Below are 9,339 nucleotides of genomic sequence, written 5' to 3' on the forward strand. Positions count from 1 at the left end.
TTTTATTCAGAATATATTAAAAAAAAAAAAAACTCTGACAACTTAATGAAGATATACATACCCAATTAAAAAATGAGAAAAGGATCTGAATACACATTTCTCCCAAGAAGTTATACAAATGGCCCATAAATGCATGGACAAGTGTTCAACATCATTAGCCTTTAGGCAAATCAATCTCAAAAGATATCACCTTACATCCACTATGATGACTAAAATAAAAAAAGACAGTTAAAAAGTGGTAGCAAGGGTGTTGAGAAATTGGAACTCTTATATATTGCTGGTAGAGATGTAAAATGGTGCAGCCACTTTGAAAAATAGTCTAGCACTTTCTCAAAGGTTAAACATAAAGTTAACATATGACCCAGCATTTTCACTCCTAGGTACGTACTCAAGGGAAATGAAAACATATGTCCATACAAAATCTTTCACATGAATGTTCATAGAAGCATTATTCATAATAGCCAATTGATAAATCCATTCAGTTGATGAATGGATAATGTTGTTTGTTCACACAATGGGATATTATTTTCCAAGAAAAAGTACTGGAGCTACAACATGGATGAAGCTTGAAAACATTATGCTCAGTGAAAGAACTTAAGTCACAAAAGACCACATATTGTATGATTCCACTTATATAAAACATCCAGAATTGGCAAATCTACGAATACAGAAAACTGATTGATATTGCCTAAGTCTGGGTGAGGCAGGAAGAAGTGGAGTAGGTAGGAGATTGAGTACTAAGAGTACAGGCTTTTGGGGGGGAGGAGTTGTGAAATTTTCTGAAACGGATTGTGATGATCGTTGCACAGCCGTAGAATTTATTAAAAAGTGTTGCATTATATCTTTTAATGGGTGAGTTGCATGGCACATGAAATATCTCTCAAAGCTGTTATAAAATTCTTAGGAAAGCGAGTGCTAAGGTGTACATTTGAAAAATTGCATGACTTTTTTTTTCTGTTTAGCATATATTGCTAGAAGTTAATCTCATGACTTACACACTATAATGCACTAGAAACTAGAAAAAAACAAGGATCAGAAGAACCACTTTTATATTACTTAGTCTGGCGTTTACATGTTGAATTGTGGAATATTGATGGCTTCTTTCTCTTGTAGAAGATTCAGACACAGTGAAATGCTCATGATTCAGAGGACCTTAGTGATCCTCTAGTGTAGCACCGCTCCCACACCCACTTTTTAAAGGAGATATGGAAAAGAATGAAGCCTTCCTAGATAAAGTGGCTTACCTAAAGTCCAGGGGCATTAGAGATTGAACTATAACCCAGGTCTTCTGCTTCCTAGACTGGGATTTCTTCATTAGTTCAGATTATACTGCAGTTGCGAAACATCATATTTTGACTCTTCATTATTTATTTGTGCTTGGCTTCATCCATATTCAAAATACCTATGTCCAAGGTCATAGCTTAACCCCTGATGGCAGGACTTGGTTTTACTCCTTTATTTTCTTATGCAAGATTTCCTATTTGTGAAACCACAACATTCATTTATGCACACATTCGTTTCATTTATGAAGCATTGTGGAGCCCATATTATCTACCAATTTCTGTGCCCTCAAATTGCTGTCTTTGCACGGGACCACAAATATTAATAAAATAAATACTTTACATATAACCTGTGCTACTAAGGTGAAAAAAAACACACACACAATAACAAATAATAACAGTTTAGTGATATGGGAACATAGAACAGGAAGCAGCTAACACTATTTAAAAGTAAGACTATTCCCAACAGAGTTAGAAGGTGGAGAAGGAAGTATGTTCTAAGGAAAGGAAACAGCATGTCCTAAAGGGCACAGTCATGTTAGAAATGTAGCCAAAAAGACAGTACAGGGGAGGAGAATGAGCAAGTACTTCAAGAGGAGCTATCAGTCTTAACTTTGTAATTAAAATATAACATGCAAATAGAAAAAGGCACATATCTAAAGGTAGCTAGCCCTCAGTGAATTTTCACAAAGAGAGCAGGCCTATGTAGTCAACAGACAGAATAAGAAACTGAATGTTATCAACAACCCAGAAATCCTCCTCCACCTCTCCAGATACTACCTCCCTGCAAAAGTAGCCACAATCCTATTAAAAGGCTTAAAAAGAGAATGAGACAATTAGCATAGAAGATCAACCAAAATAGAAAGGGATTAATAGAGTAGAGAAAAAAAAATTAGCAAGCTATTGGAATAGTCTAGGTAGGAGATAAGAATGACAAGTAATTCCAATAGGGATGAAGAGAATAAAAGAAATCAGAAATTTAAGGGCATATTTCTCAAACTTGACTATACGTCAGCGTTATCTGGGAGCTTTAAACAGAATATAAATCCAACACCCCCTGAATCTCTGGGTTTAAGTACCAGGAATAAACATTTACAAAGCCCTCTTCATATGTTTTCTCATGTGCAAGCGAATTTAGGAACTGCTGACTTCAGAGACAGAATTCACAGCTTAGGGAGACTAATTAACTTCAGGAAATGAGAAAGAGGGACCAGTCAATGGGACCATGGAATTTCTGTCTTCGGCAGGTGGGAGAATAAAAACAAGAAATGTGTTGAGTTTGGGGTGACTCTGGAGCATCAGAAGTAAACAGATGATAGGATACTGAAATTATTAGTCTTGAATTAAGAATGGACTGATGAAAATTTGGGAAATTTTAAATGTATGTGTTAGTTAATCCAATTGTATTAGATTGTTTACTTATTTGAAGCATTCTTCAATTTCTTTGTAGTGGTTGATGGAGAAGTGACTACACTTTAGTTATCTTGAACTAAGTGTCTACTCCTCTTTTCCAAATGGGGTGTTAAGTGATTTAGAATAGTTTAGTAAATATGGATGTCTATGACATCTTTGAATATAATTAATAGCCATGGGTAATCTGAATTGATTTCCTTCTGCTGTAGCTGTCACTAGTATTTTGAATGAAGGGAGAGGTAATTGGAGAAAAATATCAGTGTCACAGCAATATTATACACACAGATACCTTTTAACTTGAACCATTGGTGACCCTATGTAATTAAGCAGTAGAATAAAAGAGACAACAGGTGTAACTACTGCTCCTTTGTATGTTATGGATGGACAGTAACAACTCACTTTAAGAAAAAAAATTTAAAGGGCACTTGCTTTCCTTAAAATATGAAAGACAAGAATTTCTTGGTCTCTTTGGTATGTGACTTGAAGGGTTCTTTCAAATTTGCAAGTACGCTTTGTTTAGCCATTTAGAATGAAACTAATGGCAATGAATACAGTCATCAGAAAAAATATGGCAGTCCATTTCCAAATACTTTTTTAATCTGTGTTATTTGAAGAAGCTTATAGACTTAGTCCTAGAGCTCTACAAGTGTTGATTTATAACAATACACTAAACATTGGATTAGAGAATCCAATTCTGCTTCACATGTCTTGGTAACACAATAAAAAATTGAAAATAAGACCAGAGGCACCTGGGTGGCTTAGTCAGTTGAGCATACCAACTCTTGATTTCAGCTCAGATCATGATCTTGCAGTTCGTGGCATGGAGCCCTAAGTCGGGCTCTGCGCGGACCTTGTGGAGCCTGCTTGGCATGCTCGCTCTCTCTCCCTCTCCCTCTCCCTCTCCCTCTCCCTCTCCCTCTCCCTCTCCCTCTCCCTCTCCCTCTCCCTCTCCCTCTCCCTCTCCCTCTCCTTCCCCACTTGTGATCTCTGTTTCTCTCTCAAAATATACAAATTTTTAAAAAAGAAAATAAGAAAACCTGCTCTATCAGAGAATCATAAATCAGATAGTGTGGGTCTGTGCTTTGTCTACTTAGTGGATTCTCCGATTTATGATGTCCTCAGGTACTGAAGGGTGTGAAGGGCACCTTGCTTTTTTTTCCACTCTTTCCCCCTCCCCTGGTATTGATTGAGAGCAAAAATAAATAAGTAAAGGAGTAATATATAAACTGAGTGAAAATATCTAGGCTCTGACCAACCAGGTATTAATCTTGCTCCCTTATTGAGTCTGTTGAGTTATGTTACTTTCATCTATTGGAATTCAAACTGGTATCATTCTCTTTAACTTTTAGTGAGTTTTCTTCACACTTTAGCATGCTATAAATTTGGTCTGTGGTCAAAACAGTTTTAACTAAGAACGATCACCTGAAATTACAATACAATCCCTATGAAAGTATGATTTGAATTTTTTCAAGATTTTTCTTTAAAGAAAAATGTATGTTTTTATTTTATTACTTGATAGAGATTTTCCATGTGTGTTAACATGAGTATGAAATGTGTGGTTAGTAATAATTTGCTTAAGCCCAGTGGTGTTATACATATTTAGCATAAATGTCACCACTCCTAAACTACATTATCAATATCAGTGTATTTCACTGGGCTTATTCATTCTCTATGTCTTATTAGTGAAACTAAAAAACTCCAGGTAAAATCTATCACTTTTTGTCTCTCTTCTCTAGCACTCTGTGCATACTTCCAGCCTGATGCTTACCACCAGGGCCTCTGTCCTACCCAACTTTAGGGGGACATTCACACTGTGGCCTTTTGAATAGCTGTGTGTGTTCAAATCCAGAGGGCATCGTTTACATAGGCCGCAATGTGAATTTACCCCTGGAGTTGTGCAACATGGGGGCTCTGCTTATGTTGTTAAACCATAACTATTAACTTATTAATAGTTAATATTAACTGATTAGTTATCTGTTTGCCCCACTAGAGAGAAAGGTACTTGAGGACAAGAATAATGTCATGTTCAACATCGCATACCTGTTTCTAGCAGACTGCCTGGCACATTGGTAGTGCTGAATAAGCGTTTATTGTGCAAGTAAATAGGCAAACACATTTGATTCATGGAATAGTTCTCTAGAAAGCAGTCATGTCATAAGTGCACCATGTGATTCAGATGTCCTTCCACCATCTTTTGTTGCTAGACTAAAACTTAGCAGCTTAACAGAAGAACCATTTTATTATATCATGTGATTTTCATGAGCTATGGAATTCAGGCAGGGTTCAGCTGGTTGGCTTTTTTGGTTCCACATGGCATCAACGAGGGGCTGGGGATAGCTGGTCTGGTCTGGAGCATCCCAGATAAGTTCATTTACATGCCTGACTCCTGCAGTGAGGTGGCTGGAACAGCTGGTGGTCAGGATTGCTTTCCTTTTAGCTGGTGGTCAGGATTGCTTTCTTTTTCCTCGTGGCTGGTTTGGGCTTCTTCACAGCAGGGTGGTCTCAGGGTAGCTGGACTTCTCACATGGCAGCTCAGGGCTTTAAAAGCAAGTGCTACCAAAGATCAAGTCAGAAGATGCAAGGTTCACTTCTATGGCCTTTTGTTGGTCAAGTAAGTAGCTAAGGCTGGCTTAGATTCCAAGGGAAGGAGATTAAACTTTACCTATGAGGGGAGGAAAGGCAAAGGATTTTTGACCATCTTTAATGTGCCACCGATATTTGTATCCAACCTTTATTTTTTACACTTGATCTTAGCCAAAAGGCCAAGAAGCAATGTATCCAACCTTTATTTTTTAAGAAAGAGGTTAAGTAAATTGAGAAGTAACTGACACTAGTAAGGTGTATATGTTTCGTGACTTCTATTAGGAGTGGCATCTTTTCCACTCAATCTCCCAAATCATCTGCATCTATAGCTGTGCATGTGTCAAGTTGACAGTATAAGTAAGGAAAGGAATCTTAGTAAACTTTTGAGGCCAATTTCACCATTATAAAGTGTCTTTACAAGGTTCCTGAAAATTAACTTGAAAGTTTAGAATATGTTTTATGCATTCTGTTGAATAATGCTGGAGACAGCACATTTCATAAATATTATCATTAAACTTCAGGGGAAAATGTCAAAGATAATCTCCCACTGTCTATACCTAGGAATTTTAAGGTGTATGTTAGAGATATCTGATTTTTACATACTTCCGGGCTAAAAGTATTGTGGCCATTCCTTCATGGAGTTGTGTGTGCTCTGGTTAGCTCATCTGTCTCTGTTTGAAGGGTTCAAATATGACTTTCTGAGGGGTAACCTTGCCCCTGCCTATTTAATCTCTTGACTCACCATAAAGTAGTTCTCTGGTGGTCTTCTACGCAGGGGCTTATACTTGTTTGTTTTCTTAGTCTTCAGCGGAGAATATCAATCCTACTCACAGCTCAGCTGCTAAAACCTAAACTCAACTGGCAACAGAATACAGCTGTTGTCCAGCTACTTGGAAGGAAGTATATATAATCCCTTGCCACTGAATACCTTTAAAAGCTCAATGGAAAGAAATAATATTTGTGGAGGACATCCTGGAAAGCACCATCCTATCTCTAAAAACTCACCCCTCTCCCCTTTGGTTAAGTCAGACAAGTTAGGATTGCCTGTCTTAGAATGTATCACTTTGAATCTGATAGATTTGCCTATCATAAAAGACAGTCTTACAAACTCCCTGCAACAAAGTAAGAATGCTGAGTACATCATACAAAGTTCTCACTACACATATGAAATGAAATATTATTCTTCAGTTTTAGTATCAAGATTACTTGTTTACTCCTATGTGACTGGTTTGTTTTTGTGGACACCATGAATCATATGATCGGTCAGATTTCCTTTTTCTGCTAGCTGATAGCAAGTCTGTAGACAGTGGCTGGACTCTGCCAAGCGTAAGTGACTTCTTGGCATTAGATGATCTGCATTAGGGTAACTCCTGGTCCCACTGAACTCTTCTAACCTTATTTTCCCTTTGTCCACTTTTTCTTAATTTTAAAAACATAAATTATCTTGCTATGTTTTAAGTGAATCCATGACTTGCTTTAAACCATTTTAAGAACAATAATGGGGTACAAATTAATAAAAATTCAAATGAGCAGGTGCTGGGGACCTGCTGGTCTGTTTTTCACCTATGCTGGGATAAGGTAGCTCCTTCTAGAGTTGAATTTAAAACCTCTGTAGAATAGCATTAATATTAATATACTGTTTTTAATTATTGTAAATAGATATAGCTAAGCCTATGGAAGACTCATGGAAAGAGATACCTAATTCTATTGTGCAATTATGTAGTCAGAGAGAGTTAGCAACTTGGGGAGCAGGGAGGACTCAAACCACAAACCTTACTATGCAAATGCTGGTCTTGCAGAGGGAGTGTCTCATTCTGATGCCTGAGCCTGGGGCAAGGGATTCTTGGCATCTCAGCCTGGCACAAGGACTTTAACTCCCACAAAAACAATCTTCTAACTTGTGTTTATATGTAGTAAAAATATTACTGCCATTATATATGGTATAAAAGTGCATATAAATACCTATTTTAGACACATAAGTATAATTTTTGAGTTTATGTGAATATCTACATAATTTTGCAACACTGTTTCTATGAAAAAAATGTATTCCAAATTTTAAATAGCCTTATTAGTCAACCTACTGAGCCAGGGGCGCCTGGGTGGCTCAATCAGTTAAGCCTTCGACTTCGATTTGGTTCATGATCTCATCTGGGCTTGAGCCCCACGTCAGGCTATACATTGGAGCCCACTTCGGATTCTCTGTTCCTTCTCTCTCTGCCACTCCTCCGCTTGTGCTCTCTCTTTCTCTCAAAAATAAATAGATAAACATTAACAAAAAATTCTGACCAAGATTTACTTGTGAGCTGGGACTTCTTTTGCCTGTATTTGTGCTTATATTGAACAGATCTGGAGGAGGTTAGAAAATGAATTTAGGTCACCTCTTCCAAATTTCCACCAAATTTCCAGAGAATGGCTCTTAGCTATGTTTATTTTGAACAGATAATGAAATCAAATTAACTTTTCTTCTTCATATGATAACCCTATTTATCTTGTGACAACATCTTTGCCACCCAAGTGATGAGAGTGGGTGTTTAGAAAGGTTCATAATAGCGCCCTAAATGTGAAACTCTGAAGAAAAAGAGGCGGCAGGGCATTTCAGTGAGCTTCTGGATACATTTGAGGAAATATTTGAGGAAGGTGTGTGTGTGTGTGTGTGTGTGTGTGTGTGTGTGTGAGAGAGAGAGAGAGAGAGAGAGAGAGAGAGAGAGAGAGAGAGAGCGCACACGTGCGGGGGTCGGGGGGTGGGGGGAGAGCAAAGGGAACTGAACAAACATTTATCTGTTAATCCTATACTGGCAAGGCATTATTCCAAGAAATCCAGAGTGAGAGAAAAGGCAAAGTGAGATAAAGAAGGAGAGAAAACAAAAACCAAGAGGTCCATTACCAGGCCGACCACAGTGTCGCAGAAGGCACAGCTGACTGCTTTGTCTGATGGGACATCTGAGAGGCCATATGCTGCATCTGAAAACAATCCATTATAGGAGGACTAGGGGTAAACCATTTATCTGCTGGTTCTTTCCAGCATCATATCTCTCATTGGTCGGCCCCACAGAGCATTCTCAGCCCTGAAACTTTGCCTTGTATGACTGGGCGGCTCTTGCTGTCCTGGTGACAGCTGTGTGTGAGGGGCTTCTCACTGGGTGGCAGTGGACAGAGCAGGGCCTTTGTGACTGGGGGGGGATGCGCTGAGCTGTCTCTAGGGTTACGATCCTGAGTGAAGTGGGCAGGGCTGAGCCTACACTGAGGTCAGCACGTACACTTCAGATAATCTCTACTCTTAAATTTTGCAGAGCCACCAACAACTATACTAACATTTGTTTGCTGCTTACTATACTCCAGGTTTTATTCTAAGCATTTGATTTACATTATCTCTTCTCATACTCAAACACATGTAAAAAAGACACTACTATTATTTCTATTTGATAGGCAAGTGAACTGAGACAGAGAGGGTATCGAGGAGCTGCCTAATAAATCTTGATCACAAAACATCTAAGCCTTACTCTGTCAAAGCTGGGCAGAGCCAATTAATCCACTGAATGAGGAATATACTTTAATTTTATGTCTTTCCAAATAGTTGACTTCAATAGTTTCAGATTTCATAACAATTTTATGGATAACAATTAATTTATAAGAACAACTCCAGTCGAGTAGCTTTTTAAGAAGTGTTACAACCAGTGTCTCCATGATCAGAGCCTTTTAGATTTCCTCTTCGCTTCAAAATGTCTTCCTTTTGATGATTTCATTGCAATGTAGTATCTCTTTCAGAGGGAAAAAGGAAAAGAGAAGAAATTCAGTGAGTATTCATGGGTGATCAGATCTCCAAAATGGTTGGATGTAAAGACTGGTCGAAATAAAATCCTTAGGAAATCTAGAGTCTTTGTTTAGTGACCACCTTCTATCGCCCCACATAGTGTGGATGGCATGAAAGAGTCCTTCAGTAGGCTGAGCTTCAACTACTGAATTGAAAATTATTGCACTCTGATCACTCATGAGTAACTTTCCGAAGGATGGACAATTGTGGATAACTTAGCAGCCAACCGACAAAAGAAATGCCATGAGCAGA

The 9,339-nt window shown here is 38.2% G+C and overlaps 1 long non-coding RNA gene across 1 annotated transcript; it reads right to left on the minus strand.

Annotated features, from left to right (window-relative positions):
- Nucleotides 1–4,913: 4,913 nt before the first annotated feature.
- On the minus strand, nucleotides 4,914–8,407 carry LOC122225614. Its single transcript, XR_006205259.1, has 2 exons — nucleotides 8,161–8,407; nucleotides 4,914–5,355 (listed from the first exon to the last, which is right to left on the minus strand). It is a non-coding gene; the product is annotated as an uncharacterized LOC122225614 (long non-coding RNA).
- Between the last annotated feature and the right edge of the window lie 932 nt (nucleotides 8,408–9,339).

Source organism: Panthera leo, chromosome B4 (assembly GCF_018350215.1).
Source record: "Panthera leo isolate Ple1 chromosome B4, P.leo_Ple1_pat1.1, whole genome shotgun sequence".
NCBI lineage: Eukaryota > Metazoa > Chordata > Mammalia > Carnivora > Felidae > Panthera > Panthera leo.